At 37.7% G+C, this 19,105-nt stretch overlaps 2 long non-coding RNA genes and 1 pseudogene across 4 annotated transcripts; 1 reads left to right on the top strand and 2 right to left on the bottom strand.

Annotated features, from left to right (window-relative positions):
• Window positions 1-182: 182 nt before the first annotated feature.
• Window positions 183-2,657, bottom strand: LOC137727698 (uncharacterized). Its single transcript, XR_011067840.1, has 4 exons — window positions 1,820-2,657; window positions 1,243-1,424; window positions 496-794; window positions 183-343 (listed from the first exon to the last, which is right to left on the bottom strand). It is a non-coding gene; the product is annotated as an uncharacterized lncRNA (long non-coding RNA).
• A 394-nt stretch (window positions 2,658-3,051) lies between these two features.
• LOC137727696 (uncharacterized) lies at window positions 3,052-9,477 on the bottom strand. Of its 3 annotated transcripts, none has more exons than XR_011067836.1 (11): window positions 8,972-9,477; window positions 8,779-8,893; window positions 8,575-8,660; window positions 8,009-8,068; window positions 7,334-7,489; window positions 6,925-7,013; window positions 6,739-6,796; window positions 5,197-5,308; window positions 4,831-4,919; window positions 3,951-4,186; window positions 3,052-3,134 (listed from the first exon to the last, which is right to left on the bottom strand). It is a non-coding gene; the product is annotated as an uncharacterized lncRNA (long non-coding RNA). The 3 variants fall into 3 exon arrangements; XR_011067835.1 differs by having other exon boundaries at window positions 3,951-4,217; window positions 8,779-8,874; window positions 8,972-9,476; XR_011067834.1 differs by having other exon boundaries at window positions 8,779-8,874; window positions 8,972-9,475.
• A 488-nt stretch (window positions 9,478-9,965) lies between these two features.
• Window positions 9,966-19,105, top strand: part of LOC137728306 (disease resistance protein RUN1-like) — a 45,911-nt pseudogene continuing 36,771 nt past the window's right edge.

Below are 19,105 nucleotides of genomic sequence, written 5' to 3'. Positions count from 1 at the left end.
CGATATTGAGAAAATTACTTGACCTTCTTTGTCATTGATAACTATATTGACAAAATTTGATATAGAATCAACGATATTGAGAAAAGAAAAAAGTGCAAATAAAACATACGAACAAAAAGAAAGAAAAAAATGAGTGCAAATAAAACATTCTGAAATACGATTTTCTTTTATCAGATTCACATCTTTCATTTTAAGAAGTTACCTCTGAAAATGCCAATCTATCAGCAACATCATTTGTGCACTCAAAAAGCCTTGTTAGCTGACGGGTTACTCTCAAGACAGAAACTGGGACTCTTGTTATATTTGCCTCTTGCCCCGCAAACATTTCACACAATGTTATTACCTGAAAGCAAAAGGCACTTTTAAAAACCCCAGACCTTGGTTATAATGAGGGTGAGGCACAGTAGGAGCTGGCCTTAAGTTCAGTTGCAGAGTATAAAAATCAGAGGAAGAAAGGACAATGAAGGGCCTCTGGTGGTAAACATCCTCGCTCACCTCTTGGGTTGTCCAAGCGCGAGGGCCAGCAAATGTGAGAAGCTTCCCACTGACTTTCTCATTTCTTAAACCTATAAAGGTCAGAGGAGCTACATCCTAATACCAAAAAGAAAAAGTGTTCAGATACCATAACGAGAGGTAAACAAAAAGAAGGTATTTCTTAAATCAACCAGGGAAACGGTCAATGCATGATTAAACAGGGTGTCCATGTATGCAATTCTTGTGGGGGCATCTGTTCTCCCAAACTGATTTCTCTTCTAATACAGGCACTGCAATACTGCATACTGTCCAATAATCCCCTGAGAATAAAACGTAAAGATAAGCCCTTTCACTTCGTAGCTAAAACTAACATCAAAATAGATATTCCATCTCACAACGAAACACAAGAAACTGTAATGACAGAAGGATAACTAGCATACATAATTATTGATTGTTCTATGAAATCATGTCCTTGGAAGGATTCGTTTCCAAACATATGATCATTCTCCACGCATATGCATACCTTTTCAGGGTGTGTGTGCTTAGATGCATGCCTGTGTTTTGAATGATTTTTAAACATGCAACTTCTTATAACTCTATCTGGTTTAATTGTTGTTCTGATAAAGAAAGTGAATGGGGGTTGGAGGAGTGCTACATGAGAATAAGAACAATAAGAAGATTAATTTGAAACATCAAGCTGACAGTGAAGCACAAATCTGGATATGCCAGTAACAAGATAGTAAGAGAGGAAGTTTAAGTCAAACCTACTTCCATGAATCCACATAAACGAATTATGACATGATGTAATTTATGCATGAATCCTGGAGAAACTTTTCAGTGCAATACTTGATCTCCATAAGTGGAACTTCGGGATGCTTGTCACAGTTGTGGATGGAATAGAAAACAAATAAAATATCTTCATTGTATAAGAGCAACTTTTCCTTCCCAATCTACCTAAATGGAGAAAATGGTTAGATAAGACCAAAAATGCACGCAGGACACATTAGTAAGCCCCGTAATGTTTACTGCAACATATAAAATAACTTCATGATCTTAGATGGACACACGAATCTCTAAATTGAATCGCAGCATTTTTTTTTAATGTTGAACAATCCATAGACCTTTTCTAATTTATTCCTATTTTTTATTTGAACAAGGAATAACATAAATACACAAAAAGGTAGGAAACCAAAATTAGACAAAAATATGCTTTAATGGACGAACTGATCATTTAACGAATGAACTGCTCGTTCTGCTTTTCAATGATAGCTTCAACAGTTGGGCATTAAAACTCACATTTTTATGGGCTCTTTAAAATTTATAAGAGTTAGTGAATTGGAATTACATTGACAACAGTAGCACGCCAATCTCTTAGAAAATCGTCAGGGGTTGGTCTCGGCCTAACCAAGCACCTAACATCATGTCCCTCATCAAGTGCTCTCCTCACAATCTGCCTCCCCAAAGTCTCGGTGGCGCCGACCACCAGTATGCTGGAGGGTCTGACGGGTGTCCTCCGAGCAAGATTCACAGCCCCAGCTCCCGCCCTGGCTGTACATTTCATGAAACGCCACGTATTGGTCCCTGCACACACAAATCAAAAATTGAAAATTCAATTCTTTTCAAATTTGAAAACAAATATGGGTTCTTTTCAAGTTTGTAAACAAAAATATGGGATTTTTTTTGCGATTTGTGAATAAAAATGGAAAAATGAAAGCTTTCCTGTTGAAGGGAGGAGACGAATGAGTGGCGGTAGAGGTGGAAGAAGATGACGAAGGAAGGAGATGGTCTGGAGCTAAACTCCGGCATCATGACAACGAGGCTTGGAACGATAGTGTTTCGGAGTGATGGTGATGGAGGTTTCCTGGTGTTGCCAGCAGGGTGGTAAGCCTCCAAGCCATTGCCATTTTTCAAAGCCCCCTCTCTCTGTCTGTCAGCGGATGAGCTCCGTGTTGCCACGTCATTCTCCAAAGTGGACTAAGATTTTCTGCCACTTGTCGCAGCTCATTTCTGTCATACAACCTGACTCGCCCTGACCCTGGCATATTCTAGGTCACTTTGGGCCGACTTCCAAACGAAACCCAACTAGTCAAGACAAGGGGAGGACGTCAAAAAAAAAAAAAAATGAGGAAAACGAGTCTTTGCAAGAGTTGAGTTGACTAGAAAATATGCCCACGCGTTGCTGCGGGACTTAAATGCATCACCTTGAACTGCATGAATAAGACACATTTTACTTGAATAAATTCAACACAATTATGAATAAACAGAGAGAGAGATGAGTGAATGGGGTCAGACCAACCAAAAAAAGATTCTATTAACATGATTTTCAACCCAACTATAAAAATGAGCTTTATAACAGCATAATCAATATCATTTCAATCCAACCAAAAGAAACTGAATGTATGTCATAAGTTTGTTAACACAGAAAATGTATCATATTTCATGACTAATCAAAAGCTTACAAATGTCAGGTAAGAACATCCATAAGTTCAAATGCAAGAATGCAAATGAAAACAATTCACTCCATTGTGTTCAGCAAGGGAATAAAAAGTGACGAAAATAGTATGATAGTGATTTGTACCTTTAACTTGATCTGATGGCAGGACATTGAATGTTGACTGAACAAAATTTTGCAAGTAATGAGGTTGCGTAAAAACTTTCACCTGAAAAGTTAAACCCACCATTATATGAAGGTAAATAAGAAAATCCAATCCAATAATCATAGCAATCTGAGAAGTGTATTTTAGTTTATAGAGAACATGCATGTATTTTCTAACAGCGAAAGCATGAGCAAATATGATTGGGCAGAAAAATGAGTGCAAAAAATCCAAACCTCAAGAATATGATTGTATTACAGCAAATATGATTGGGTTGTACTCGATCAAATGGGGACTTGAGATTTTGGTAACTGTGTAGAAGAAAAAGAACACCAATGTAACATTCCTAGAAACTAACCCTCAAACCCATCCAACTCAGATCAACTAAACAACCAAATTAGCCCAATCAATAACCCTAAATTTACTCAACCAAATTTACCCAATCAATAATCCTTAAGGATAAGATTATTTTTAACTATACACAAATTCACATGCTAGTCATTTGATACATTTAACTAATTCTGCAAGTTATATTTCTGTAAATGGGAATGAAAATGTAACTTATGGTCTTATACTTTAAGAACCAATACACATCTCATGTGGGAGTCTCAAAAGTTGTTTCATTTATTTCATTCCAAAGGAATTTTTGTTCGGACAGATATTCGAACAAAATACTCACTAATTGACACTCACTTAAACACTTTAGAGAACTCACGTTTCTCTACCTGAAAAGGAGTTCAGGGATATGAAAAAACTACTTAATACCAAAAGCATAAACCAAACTCAACACAATCAATAACTAAACTAACAATATTTTCAACAATTTATCAAAAACACCATCAAATTAAACACCTTTAAACCATAAAAACCAACGGAACAAACCATATAATTAATGAGTGGTGAGCGCAGACTTTCTGGTATTCAGGGCACCAATTATCCTAATAGAGAACGCGTTTTGGTCCTCCTCCTTTGCCATTTCCTCCTCATCCCCTGAATCCTCATCACCTGCACGTTCCAACGTCGTCTTGAGGTATTCAGGGCACCAATTATCCTAACAGAGAACGCGTTTTGGTCCTCCTCCTTTGCCATTTCCTCCTCATCCCCTGAATCCTCATCACCTGCACATTCCAACGTCGTCTTGAGAAGCGCCTTAGCAAATATCAGGGAGGAAAAACTAATTAATTTTTTTAAAACAAATATTAGTGCACTATAGAAATACATCATCTATAATAAGCAAACACGCGAATGCCTGAAAACACTAGAAGTCTAATATATCTTTGCATTTCTATTTGAATTCAGAGTACGTGGAAATCACATCAACAAATCAAATTAGTAAATTACTCAGCTAAAAGCCTTTTTTTCAACAAAAACGCGGAAGGCAAGCCTGAGTCCTAATAATCCAAAATCACGTCAAATGGAGGAAAATGATATATCAGAATTGAATACTCATATACTAATAGAAATTTTTTCCTTAATTTATCTAATCAAGAAATAAAAAAAATTAGATCAAGAAAACCAAGAGCCAGATACAATTTTGATGCAAAGAAAGCAAAGTTAGAATACCAAGAGCCATATTATGCTATTAAATCAGAGAAAACTGAGATGCAAAGGAATATATACAAATCTAATCCAAGAAAGCAAACCAAAACCCTTACTGTCTGAGAGAAATTGGGATAGAACATCGTAGAGAGAAAGCAAGAGGAGAGATATACTTCGCTCTGGTTGGAATTGCTAGCTATGAATGTTTGGAGAGAAGCTTTACCTTTCACTCGCTTTTGATTCTTGTAGCCACAACAGACACATCACTTGTGACAGTTTCCAAAGGGAATTTCGAATTCAAAATTCAACAACCTAAACCATAATTAACTCACAATTTAGTTCCATCAATATGATAGACATACCAAACTGTCAACAAACTAACAAAAGTAAACATAAACGTCCCTAGAAATAGCCCAACAGTAGGATTATGTAGTCTGACTGTGCTGAACTAAATAAGAAAAAATTAAAGTGATCAAAGCTAATCTAGAGCTTTCTCCGCTCCCAAACACGGCAAGAATCAGAACGTGCAACGTCAATTTCAAGAAATTCACAGAAAGAGAGAGAGAGAGAGGGATAGAGTGGTACAAACCTCAGATTGATTGGCCTCGATCGTTTGGATTCCCTCATTATCGTAGCAGAAATTGACAAAAGCATATATACAATGGCATTTTATCAGCTACTGGTTGGACCACGTTTATTACCTGCCATAAACGGAGAAACAATTTGGTAGAAGAATCTGATAAGAATCTCATTCCACAAAACTTCTTCAGTGTTGGCCTAAACAACTGCAAGCAAAAAATTCCTCAAGATACATACTTTCATCCAAATCATCCACCACCATTAACAAAACCACACCCTATATCTTCCTTTAGCAAGATTAAAAGAGTGAACTTATCACCCAAATAAAATAGGTAGATTAACGAATATGAGTTAAAAAGTGGAGGAAAGCAAAAACCAATCAAACAACGAATTGTCAAATGAATAAAACAACAAATATAGATATCTGAATCAAGGTTTTTTTTTTTTTTTTGTTCTTTTTTTGTCAAATGAAGACTTAAATTTCACTCAACATTGTTTCTAATCGCAGCTTCCTCTCTACCTGTAAAACATGATTGTCTTAGCCAAACATACATTTTGATCATGCAGAATCGAGATGGAGACGTTATCTTCTAACAACAGAAATGGAAGTTCAAAATATTATTGAATCATCAAATGTTGAAATTACCAATCAAATACAGATAAACCACCACCAGCAACCAAAACAGTTTTTTTTTTTTTTTAAAATGAAATTATACACGTCTTTGCAGCAACCGGTTCTTTTGAACTGCGCGTCTGTTCAAAAACATGAGTACAAATATATTATAGAGAGGCAACAATCACTAAATTTCTAACATCACCGGCATTCACAACATTAAGCATGTAGGGAAACTATTTCATTTCATTTTAATTTTAGGTGACACAATTGATGCAAGAGAGGGTCGAGCAAGTAGCATGCCATCGAGAATAAAGGAAGATATTTAGGACGGAACAATTATAAGTTTCTGTAAACCGTTAAATTTATGCTTAGTGAGTATACCAGAATATCTGCGTGCAATGAAAGTACGGCAATTAAGCAGAGAAATCAGTTTATAATCCCTAAATACTGGAAAGAAAGAATCTTCGAAAGGGAAGCGACAGAGATTTTTATTATAAGAAAAATGTAACCTTAATCCCATATTAAGCAGTGAGATCACTTCAGAGATTTTTTAACAAATACACATAAATATTAAAGAACAACTTGCCATGTTGAACAAAACAAATGATTGATCAACTTAAGGAGTGTGTCTGGGAATGCTTTGGTAAGGCTAAATGCGTTTCTAGATACCAAAATTTGAGCAGAAATAACTAAAAGTGTTATTGAATAGAATTAAATTGCAGTATCAATATACTTCAATATAAACCATTTACCCTAAAAAGACACCACAACCATGAATAGAATTAAAGTGTAAGCGAACTAATATTTTGTACAATAAATATATAAGGGATATTCATAAAGTCTCCCACGTTTCCAAAACGAAAACGCTGCCAATCCAAGATAAATGGCCAATTAATTGTTCAACCGGTAATAGATCGCTGGATATAAGACAATTACCTATTTAGTGAGCTGTTGGACCTATTTAGAGAGTCACTGGAATGAAATGAAGCCAACTCTGCAACAGAGAAACAAACGAAAAAGTCAAAATCCAGAAATCCAAGTTCAACTCAATCAAATATAATAACCAATGAAAGTTGCAAACTGCAAATTCTTGCAATTTAGACAAAGAAATTTGTTTCTCACCTATGTTGCTCCCTTCTTGTGATCCAAATTTGAAGATGGCCAATGGGGAGGGGCAGTTATAAGTGTCATCCTCTTTGTTTCTCCTATCCCTGCATTGTCGACCAAAACAACATCAAACCAAGTGCATAACAATCCAATGTAATGCTCACAAAATTTGAGCTCCAAACAAAGTCACATGTCAGGAATCACCTAACCGATCATAACACCATTCGCAAATATGAAAAACATAAACAATTAAGTCAGCAAAATGATATGCCATCCCTTTCATAAAAATACATATTGCAATTCATATATGCCACATTATTCACAAACAATTACAAATCAAGAAATAATTAAATCATCATCATGAATCAGTGTAACATGAACACCATCAATTAGAAAAGACAGAGCTACATGGCAATAAACATACAGAGATTAAACATATATAGAGGAACTGCTTCAGATCATTCCCAAAAGAAATCTTCCGCAGAATACAAAAGAGCGGTTGATCTCTGATCTAATTGCAGACACGATCTGCAGAATCGACTTCAATGGAATTTGAACTTGTGAAATGTGGGGTGGAGACCTGAATGTAACAAATTGGTGTTAAGTGGATAATTCCAAACATATAAAATTTAGACCATCACACCCGAACGCAAACAGAACAATTAAATAAAGAATCGAACGCATACTAATTAGACAAATAAGTGAACTTTCCCATGCCGAAATCCAAAAGGCCAACATAAATCTCTCATTACACCACAGAAGACAAAACTTAAAAGACAAAACTTAAAAGGACAAAACTTATAAATAATCAAAATTAGGTGAACCAAATGAAGAGAACATAACCCTTGTAACCAATCGGGAAAAGATGCTTTTAAATCCCAAAAAAAAAATTAAGAGGAGTTTTTAGAAAACCATCATTTCAATTATTTTACAGTCTTACATTTGGGATTAAATAGAAAATATAACAAAATGCCAACTTTCTCAAAAAAGAATTACAACTATTTTTACAAATTTCCATCACCCAACACTGAAAAATGAGAATCACGAAGGAAAAAAGAACGGAGCACGCGAGAACCGAACTGTTAATAATAACACGTACCCATTTCAAAGACCCAAAATCCTGCAAGGACCAAAAAATCCCAGAAAACATCAGCACTCCCTGCAAAACCCCAAAATCAGAAGATTAGAAAAAGAACCCAAAATCAGTGGCATGGTCCTCGTTTCTCCATTAATCAATAGCTAATGACCTAATGAAAAAGAACACAAAACAGACCTAATGAAAAGGAACCCAAAACAGACAGCTAAAATTATGGAAAGTGCTTATAAAGCTCATGAATAAGTTTCAGAGCCTGCATAGAAATGGTATAGCGCAGACAACAACAGACAATAAAACTATGGACGGTATAACCTAAATCCGATATGTTGCATTCCACACACACACACATATGTCTACATATACATAAATGACTCACAGAGACTAACACCACACACATAACATGTACATACATACTTAATTTTTCAGACAATAATACTTCACAACATAAGTTGCAAGTTGGGACTATTTCGTTGACTCAAAAGAAATTGATGGGTTAGAAAAAGTAAAAATAAATACAAAGACAGATGTTCTTATGTCATTCTCCTCTTACGTTGATAAAACACACACACCTGTGTTTTAATGCTCCAATACTCAATGAAAAGGCACCAGGCGAGTAGAAGCTCAAGACTGGAAAGAAGCTTCCAAAGAGAACAATCTATAAAGCAGAGCACAAAAATTAGACAAAACCCAAAAACTAAACAGTAAAAAAACCACTAAAATGAAAGGAAAAAAAAAATAAATAAATAAATTTGCACAAATGTCATAGCTTGTACCCTATCATATCCAAGTTGTCGTACATCCTCGAGCCTTTGCGTTCATATGTGCTTCCTCAATTTTAGTGTAAACCCCCAAAATAAATTACGAATATTCTGGAAATGGTAAAAGGAACTTCAAATCCGTCAATCATTTCCCAAAATAAACTGCAAATCACAAAATTACCTACTCCAAATCGGCCGGAGAACTCACCCGGAAACCAAGGCTTTTCTGGGCTTAAAATTTCCTTCGAATTGGGACCAAATTCACGGTTTTTCAGCTAGAGGTCGTTGTGCTTCGTAGTTTTTGAGAGAGAGAATCGAAGAGATTTCTAAGGGCTTGGTGGTTTTTGAGCTCGTTGGTGATTTCTGAGAGAAAAGGCGAGGAGAGAAAATGGAGATGTAAGCAGAGTCGAGGCTATGTCGTAGAAGCAGAATCGCTGGCTTGCACGATCATCAAGCACGACTGCACACGCATAACCCCCTACCTATCGAAACACTATTTCAGAACTCTCGATCCTCTTCGAATAGATCGAACGATTCTAGAGACAGAGAAAGGAGAAGTAAGACGACGGAGGCGAGAGAAGGTAGACGGCAGCGAGAGGAGGATATGATGGAGGCGAGACCGTCGTTCTCGCGGTCTCCTTCTCTCTCCATCTCTATCTCAGAAGCGGCATGCCTCCTGTCTGTCCTACAATCCCCTCACCATCGATCCCAATCAGTCCTGACAATTAAGATGACAAAAGTACCCTCAAAACTTTTAATCCGGACCGTCCGATCTTAACCCTAGATGGGCATTCCCATCATTTGAACACCTAAAGGCCCGGGCTCATCAACAATTGAGGTAAGCCCAGCAAACACAGCCTAAAACGAACTAACCCAGCCGCCTTCACCCTAGTGGCAAGCTTGTAAATAAACTGAAATGTGGTCCAAAAAACTGTTCATTTCTACAGTGCAATTTCGCCTCCTTCTTTAGACTAAAGTAATTTGATCAAATTTAAATTCCTTGCATTGCGAATGATTGGAATTAAAAGTCCATTGAGCAAATTGAATCGTTATTAAGTATTAATGATTGGAATGGTGTTTGCATGGGTGGTATTGGAAAGACCACCATCCACGACCATATATAATCAAACATAAATCGCATACATGTGGGTGTAGGTGGCGTTGTGTTTATGGATTTTATTTAATATGAGAATTCCAAAAGCATGAGTTTTCCCGCTTTCAGGTTGAGCGCGACTGATCATATCCCGCCCTTTCATCACTGGTTCCACACACAGCCTCTATACCCAAAATCCCCAACAAAAAAAATATATATATATATATATATATATTAATACGTAGTCCATATACAAATCAACCGGCCTGTGACTAAGGCATAGGCGGATTTCGTACTTAAATTTCCACAGAGTCCCTCTAGATCAAAGAGTCTGTGCAATTATCCTCTTGAAAAGGTTTGAAAATGTTAGGGAGAACTCAGAACAAACAGATGGACGAGATCGCTTGGAAAAAAAAACTTCTTAAAGAGATATTAAAGAAAGAAGATCTATCCATATGATCGACTTTTGTTAGAGAAAGCCTCAGTCGTACAAAGGTCCTCATTGTTTTTGATGATGTGAGTGATTCAATGCAAATGAAACATTTAGCTGGCAATCGTCTTCAGTATGGCACTGGAAGTAGAATCATTATCACGAGTAGAGATAGGAGGACACTTAGGCCAACTGTTGAAGAGGATAAGATCTACGAGGTTGAGGGATTAAAACCAGATGACGCTCTTCAGCTGTTCTGTTCGCATGCTTTCAAGAATAACAGTACTCCTATGGCAGATTATAAGGGGTTGGCAGAAAAGGCGCTGGATTATGCTGGAGGCACTCCTTTAGCTCTCGTACTTCTGGGGTCCTCATTCCTAAATTGCAAGAGCAAAGAAGAATGGGAAGATGAATTGAACAAACTGAAAGAATTTCCCAATGAAAATATCGATAAAATGTTGAGACAAAGTTATGATGGATTGGGAAGAAATGAGAAGGAGATATTTTTGGATATAGCTTGTTTTCATAAAGGGAAAGATGTGGACGAGGTAAAACGAATGTTCGATATTCGTGGATTCTCTGCGGCAGGCGGAATTAGAGTTCTCATTGATATGTCTCTCATATCAATTCATTCAACAAAGAAAAGAATAGAGATGCACGATCTGCTACAAGAAACGGGAAGCATAATTATACTTGAACAGTGTATTAAAGATCCTTGTCAACGGAGTAGGTTGTTCAAGTATGAGGATGTCCATCGTGTACTGCAAAATAACACGGTAAGAGCTAAACGTATTCAATTTCTTTCGTTTATTTGTTAATAAAAACAAATAACAAATTTTAGATGATATCACACCAAAGAAAAGCTCGTCTATGAAATTTAATTACTGATTGAATTTTGTTGTATGTATATTCACATTTAAAATTTGCTCTTATTGTCAAGGAACTCCAATTGTTCAAGCCATATTGGTTCGCTCGTATAAGATTGAAGAGCAAAAATGGAAACGTGCAAACTTCAAAGTGATGTCTAACCTAATGATGCTAATTGTGGTTAACTCTAGAATGGTTGACGCTTACTGTAAATTAACCTCTTCTCTGGATCTTCCCAATTCTTTACGTTATCTTAGGTGGGAATGATATCCTTTGAAATCTTTGCCATCAAGTTTTTCTCCTGAAAATCTAGTTGAGCTTCATATGCCTGGAAGCCGAGTTAAAAAGCTATGGAATGAAGAGCAGGTATATATGCCTATTTTAGTTCTTGTATAAAAATGCAGTGTAGAAAGTCTCCCTTATTAATTCTTTGTATTTTTCTTTGCTTTTGTTACAGAGACTTGTGAACTTAAAATTGATCAATCTGAAGTGGTTTGTAAATCTAAGTGAAGTTCCAAATCTCACTGGGAGTCAAGAAATTGTGCACATAATTCTTGGTGGTTGTGTCAGTTTGGTTGAAATTCCTGGGTGTTTTCAACCTCTTGACAATCTTACTCATCTTGATCTTGCATATTACAAGAGTCTCAAGTATCTTCCAGAGATGCCAGAGAATATTGAAATCTTAGATTTACATCGCAGCGGTATACAGGAGTTGCCTGAATCAGTTTGGTCTCACGAAAAAATTTCTTACTTGGATATAACAGATTGCAGAGACCTCAAGAAACTTCCAAGCAATAGGTGTAACTTGAAAGTCTCTGGTTGTTTTGATCTACAGTGCTGCACATCTCTTGGCCAGGTTTATGAGCTTCCCAGGGATATAAGTGAATTATCATTGGTTGGTTGCAAGAGACTTGTGAGTCTCCCAACCAACATTTGTAAGTTGAAATCTCTCAAGACACTCAATATCTATGGGTGCTCTGAACTTGAAAACTTCCCAGAGATCTTGGAGCCAATGGAACATCTCAACTTTCTTAGTTTGAAAGGGACAGCGGTTGAAAAGCTTCCTTCGTCTATTGGAAATGTAATTGGGCTTGAAACATTAGATCTTGGTACGTGTAGGAACCTAAGTGTTGTCCCGAGTAGTGTCTACTGTTTAACCAACCTTAAAACTCTTAGGTTTCGTTACTGTCGGGAACTCAAAGAGTTGCCGTCCATCTCTGTTCATTTACTATCTTTGGAAATTCTAGACCTCCTAGGCACCCGCATATCAGAAATCCCTGATGGTCTCGTTGGCTCAACCTCATTGCAAGATTTGGATCTGACTGGAAGCCTGATTAGCAGCATACCTGCAAGCATCAAACAAGCTTCTCGGTTGTATAGACTAAGCTTAATCAGGTGCGAGAAGCTTCAATCATTACCAGAGCTCCCAGTGCAATGTGATCTTGAAGCTAAAGGCTGCACATCGCTGAAGATAGTGTCAAGTTCAAGGACAGCACTCACACAATGTTGGGATAAATACACATATTTTGGGAACCGTAATTTTTTTAATTGCCAAAAATTGGATCATAATGCAAGGAGCAACATGATGGATGAAGCACAACTTAGAATTTTGCGAGTGGCAACTAATTCATCAAACAAATCTTATGGGAACCCTTGGTTTGTCATTGTATGTCCGGGAAAAGAAATTCCAAAGTGGTTCAGCTTCAGCTATCAAAGTGAGGGATCTTCAATCCATATCAAGCTTCCTCCAGATTTTTTTCGAACAGGTTTTTTGGGTTTCGCTTTCTCTATTGTTGTTTCTTGTGTTTCCAACTGCGATAAAGAGTTTGTAATAAAAGCTAGGTGCAATTTCAAATCCTTGGGTGAAAGCCATGGACTGTTTGATTCTGCAATTTTTGTCGACGGCTGGAGAGTGAATGACTGCTGTGACGACGGACAAGATCATGTGTACGTGTGGTATGAAAGCGTTATAAGTGAAGAGGAAGCAGAAATGTGCTCCCCTGAGTTCCGGTCTTGGTTATTTTGCATTTGGGGACTAAACCAAGGATATGATCTCAGTTAATTACGGTGCAGGATTGATTAGTACACTGGTGAAGCTTGGCCTTGTGGTGAATCTGTTCTTCACATTGCCTATAATGATGAACCCGGTGTATGAGATTGTCGAAATGCGGTTTTGGGGAGGGAGGTATTGCTTGTGGATGAGATGGATGCTGGTTTTGGCAGCGATCTTGGTGGCATATATTGTTGGTCCCCAATTTCGCGGATTTCATGTCGTTGGTGGGGAGTGGTGTGTGCTGTGCATTAGGGTTTATGGTGTCGACTCTATTTCATCTGATCGTGTTCAAGAGTGAGATGGGGTGGGGGCAATGGTGCTCTGATGTCAGCATTTTGGTGTTGGGAGTTGTTCTTGAAGTTTCAGGAACTTGGTCTGCTCTCCAGGAGATATTTGCTGCCAAAGTATAGGAGGGTTATACGAGTTGATGTGTATTTTGATTAGCATAGATTGAATGATTTTATTTGTATGACTAAAAGATTTATCATCACAGTTTGATTGCATCATTATTCAAAACTTGTAAAGGTCTGATGTTCAAAGAAATTTACCACAATCTAATGAAGGCCTTGCATTGTCATTTATCACGGAAAATGTGAGTTTTTGATTTGGGAGCTTTTTCTGGTTTTGGAATGGTATGTTTCATTTGCTGTTTATGAATCCTCATTGTTCTTCTGTTGCATGTGCTTTCGCTGGTAAAGTACGTTAAACATAGAATACATCTTGCACAAAGAAAAATTGAAGTGACTTGTGTGAGAACGAACGGGATAGAAACTAGAAAGAGAGAATTAAAATGCCAACTCTGCCGAGGTTTTTTGTGCTGAAATCAAACCCCAACAACAAATATTTGTGCGACATTACATCATACATGAAGAAAACGAGAACGTGGCAGCACGGTTTTTGAAAGTCATCGGAGAGGAGGCATGGAGTGACTTCACAAAGTTTGAAGTGGAGAAAGCATAGTGATGGGAACGAGGGGCTCGTCCACATTAGAAGCTGTTACAACAATAAATACTGGGTAAACTTGCCGCACCCCTTGTAAGTTCGTATACTGGCATGGGGATTTTTGCTGGGGCTGACGAACCAGAGGAAGACAAATCCAAAACCTCATGTACCTTGTTCGAGCATGTCGACCAATTAGATGACTATGCTAAAAGTATTAACAGTATATTACTCCAATTCCGCCGTGTCCAATTCGGAAACTATGTAAGTATTTTGACGAGTAACTCAGCATTCAGGGGTATCATATTCGTGTGACCACCCCCAGAGCGTATCTCAAAAGATGTGGCTAGTGTGTTCGCAGTCCTCGATTGGGAATCACTGGTCGTGACACTTCCTAAACATGTGGCGTTCAAAGGCCACAATGGTAACTACCTCATCGCCCGCTTGAACGACGGACACTCATATCTGCAGTTTCAACCACCAAAATTGGAGATCAAATGCTGGGGAAACAGGTCTTCACCAATGCGGACGGGAGCATCCGCATAAAGTCCAATTCCTCGGGCAAATTGTGGAGGCTTAGTAAGGATGATTGGATCGTCACCGACTCCGATGACTCCATTATCAACGACTGACACACCTTGTTTTGGCACATCAAGGTCGGCAACAATCTCAACAGGAACAACAATAATTTCTGCACGAGGTATACCGTCACCCAAACAATCACAAGTAGTGAAAATGATACTGTTTGTAAGGTTGTGTTGCCGGCAATGACTAGGGTGATGGTGAGGCAACTAGCAACGGTGGCTAAACCCAGCGTGACAGTCTTACTAGTGGGGAATTAATTACCAGCAACATGGATGATGGCATCTACAATGGTGTCAATACCTTCGACTTCAAGTTCGAGACCACAGAAGAAAAGCTTTGTGACGCAGCACGAAGCTAAGAAGGATTACCAGTGTAAATCCTTGTAGAACAAAGTCTGGAGTCCACCAGTTAGATAGAAATCCCAAAAGGATAGTTTGACTAATTGATTGAAAGATTGAAAAGATGGTTACAAACGAGAAGACAAATGGCTTAAGTAAACAGATAGATTATTGTTTTGACGAATTTTTGCAAAAGATGGCTCAAGCTACTTTTGTGGGAGAATTGAACCCCTCTTCTACGGCCGCATCAGAAATGAAGGTAGCGGTCATCCAAGCTACTTTTCTTTATTGCTCCCCTCTTCCTTCTTTTAATTTTATTGCAAGCGTAATAATCGAATTTTTGTCCTACATTAGACTTCTTCACTTGAAAAGAACTTGACCTCGAGTTCTCCTTGAAACGATCTTGATAGGTAGCAGATAACTTCCTTGTTAAGCACAAATTCTTCAACTCGAGAAGCCAAACCTTCAATGTTCTTAGGTGGAATAATCATGAAGTTAATTCCATAAACAAGATTAAAATATGGCAAACGATAGTCAAAATATTTTTCCTCCTCTAATTTTCTTGTTTGATCCACAATGAAATTTAACTGTAATTTATTAGATTGATGATTCTCCAAAGTCATAACTGACACGCCCTGATCCTGATTTTCTCCATACATCAGGTTAGGCACGTGCTGGCTGACACCCGAAGGTGACGCAAGCCATTTAGAATGCATGAGAATTAAAAATACGAATAAGATAATAGAAATTTAATTATAAATATTATGTAAATGAGGAACATGTTCATAACATATAACTAACTAGAACACTAAAGGAAATAATATAAAATTGAATGAATAAAAGAATGGGTCCCACGCTGAGAGGACTCGAAGATGCCGATGAGGAAGTGCCTTGACGTCAGAATTGTACGCCTCATTTCTAAGTCCTGAAGTGGGCTCAAAACAAACATGAGTGGACCAAGTTGATATACATATATAATAAAACCGTTATCAACATACTAACCCCCAAAGTTTTATGAAAACAATAACATAATATGTAAAAGGTTTTTCCGAAAACCTTAGTATGCCATAAAACGTATCTCGTATATAGTGTGTTAACTAGTGGTATCAGTATTAGTAACAGTATCAGAACCCTTCATTTGCCAAACAGGCATATCTATCACTTGCCAAACAGGCATAACAATATCATTTGCCAAACATGCATGTATATCATTTGCCAAGCAGGCATATCAGTATCATTTGCCAAACAGGCATATAGTGACCACTAGGTATGCACAAAACATTGAACATAATCTTTCTAAAACATAGGTACATATATCTCAAAATCATCTTCATAGTATAAAGTAATCCATCATCTTTACTATAAAGAAGTGTATGAAAACATGTTCTAATTAGTATATCGTCATCCATCAAATATTCTATAAAGAACACGGGTTATAGGAAAAATAGTAATAATTCAAACTCTGATACCATTCTGTCATATCCCAGACTAACTATGCTGTAGCACAATACTGTCCGCTTTGGGCCACGCCCTCACGGTTTTGTTTTGGGAACTCCGACGAGAACTTCCTAGTGGGTCACCCATCCTAGGATTGCTCTCACCCGAACACGCTTAACTTCAGAGTTCTGATGGAATCAGAAGCCAATGAGTTCCCAAAAGACCTTGTGCTATATGGAGGTCGGCATGTACATATAAGGCACATCACCCCCTCTCTATTGATCGATGTGGGATGTAACAATAACAATTTCAGAATCACCCATACCTTGAATTTCTTGAGTCTCCACTTGTGAGTTCTCATGTTCTGAGAGGTAGTCTTCAACATGATTCTTAAAAAGCAAAATTTCTTGTTCTTTTTCTTCCACCTTGACCTCCATGGTTTCTTGGCAAAATGAAAATTTAGTCTTCATCATTGTAGCTTATTTTCTAATGGTTGCTTGACCCATTCTTACCAAATACAATTTGTAGAGATCAGGAAAGAATTGCTTAACAATTAGGTGCTTCAACCAACGTCAAGTTTGGATATGATTTTTGCCTTGTTGTCGCGTAGACTCTTGCATTTGATCCCACCATAAACACACGTCACCATCTAAACAAGAAGCAATCTGGAATTGGTTGTCTTGAAAAGTTTCTCTACATCCTCAACCCACAAGAAAAAACCTTCAATGCAATCACTTCCCAAGAAAATAGGAATATCTTCAACATCAACTAGAAGAGGTTGGCTTAGGGCAATTCCCCCTGCGCACACCGCATTTATTGTAACAACCTTGCGATCAACGTCGCTTAAGGTATATCTTCCCCCATGATTGATTGCATTTAGAATACGGAAAATCCCTGCTCTGATACTAATTGACGTGTGAAATCCTGTTCCTGGATTTCACTATGTATTTACATTAAGGAGATTCTATATTATTTTTGGAAATTTAAATTATTTTTAGATTTTAATTACTTAATTACAAAGTTTGAATTTTTGAAAATAATTATTTAAATCCGTAGACCTTCAGGGGTCACTCTTAATGTTTTTGAATTGAGCTTAACCCCATGAGCACATAGGCGAAGGCCATTTGTGAATGGGGACGAGAAAAAAGAAGTTACGCACGTTAGAAGTTTCTTAAATAAAATAGGGATTTAATATTTTTAGGGGTTCCTATTAATTTGGGAAGGGACCAATAAGAGGGGGGAAATCTCAAAAAAAAAAAAAAAGAAAAAAGAAAAAAAAAGAAAGGCTAGAAGTCTGATGGCAGCAAGTGAGAGAGGAAGAATAAGAGGTGCAGGAGAGAGAGGAGGGAGTGCATTGGCTGCCCAATCAAAGAAAAAAGGGGACAGACCAATGAGAGGCAAGAGAAAGGAGAGAAAGGAGAAGGAGGGGAACTCTTCCAGATCCCTTTGACCCGGTTTCCCTTATGACCAGACCCAGTCGCTGCAAGGTAATCCCGACATCTTTTACGGAAATTTTCCTGTAAATTGAAGCCACCCACCCCCTAGAATCAACCTAGCTACCTCTCCTATTCCAATTCCACTAAAAAACCAACGAAAATTGGCTTCAATTTTGTGAAAAACCTACAGTAGGTGCGACGAGTTCGTGGCTGCAATTCCTAAAATCCTAAAGCTAAATCCTTCAATTACCACCACCAAAACACTCCACCAGAGGCTAGGAACAAAGTCCAAACAGGTTTGGGGGCAGCAGAGCACCTGAGGTGACAGATCAAGGCACACCCTTTTTAGGGTTTCCGGCGAGTTCGAGGGAAATTGGAGCTTTTCCCGGCCAAATTGCCCTTACCCACATGTATGAAATTTACTCCCCTCATTAAGATCTACATGCCTGTAAAATTTGGTAATTTTTTGAAATAGTTGAATTTTCCGACGAGTCGGGGCGACGCGTGGCGGCGTCACGTGGGCTGAGACCCCACCTGACCATCCTAGGAAAATTTTGATGCCCCAATTTCATATTTGACATTTTTTTTAGTGAAATTCTGAGTTTTTAATATAGTTTCGTAGTTGACCATCTAGCTGGCCGTCACGGGGTCGTTATATGAATTGATGATCTGACCGTTGGATCGGCACCAAACTTAAATATGTAATAGTAAATAATATTTGAGTACATTAGGAACTTACATATTGGGAATTTGACATAAAGATCTTCCTGAATTGGATTTCTAAGTTCATAAAATCAAACGTTGACCGCCACTTGAATTTGCGATTGGCGGAGATCCAACTGATGTATTATAATGAAATTTTAGTATGTTGTTCTAGAAGAGTAGTGAGACTCTTGGGAAGTTACGGATCATAAATCTGATAGGCGAATCTTTGGTTTAGATTACTAGGATTATGGACCCTACCGTTGACAGAGACTTGACTTTTGGTTATTATGTTACGAATTGATTAAATATTAAAATCAGCATTACTAGAGACTATGTGGGGGCTTAGTGGGCCTATATTGGTTAGTGAGTTATCCCAGTTAATATACATACCTCGGTTCACGTATGTGGGATGTCTTATTGTTATATATATATATATATGTGTAGTTATTTTCTTGATAA

This window comes from Pyrus communis, chromosome 3 (genome assembly GCF_963583255.1).
Source record: "Pyrus communis chromosome 3, drPyrComm1.1, whole genome shotgun sequence".
Taxonomy (NCBI): domain Eukaryota; kingdom Viridiplantae; phylum Streptophyta; class Magnoliopsida; order Rosales; family Rosaceae; genus Pyrus; species Pyrus communis.
The sequence above is the reverse complement of the archived record's forward strand: the minus strand, read 5'-3'. Positions and strand labels throughout refer to the sequence as shown.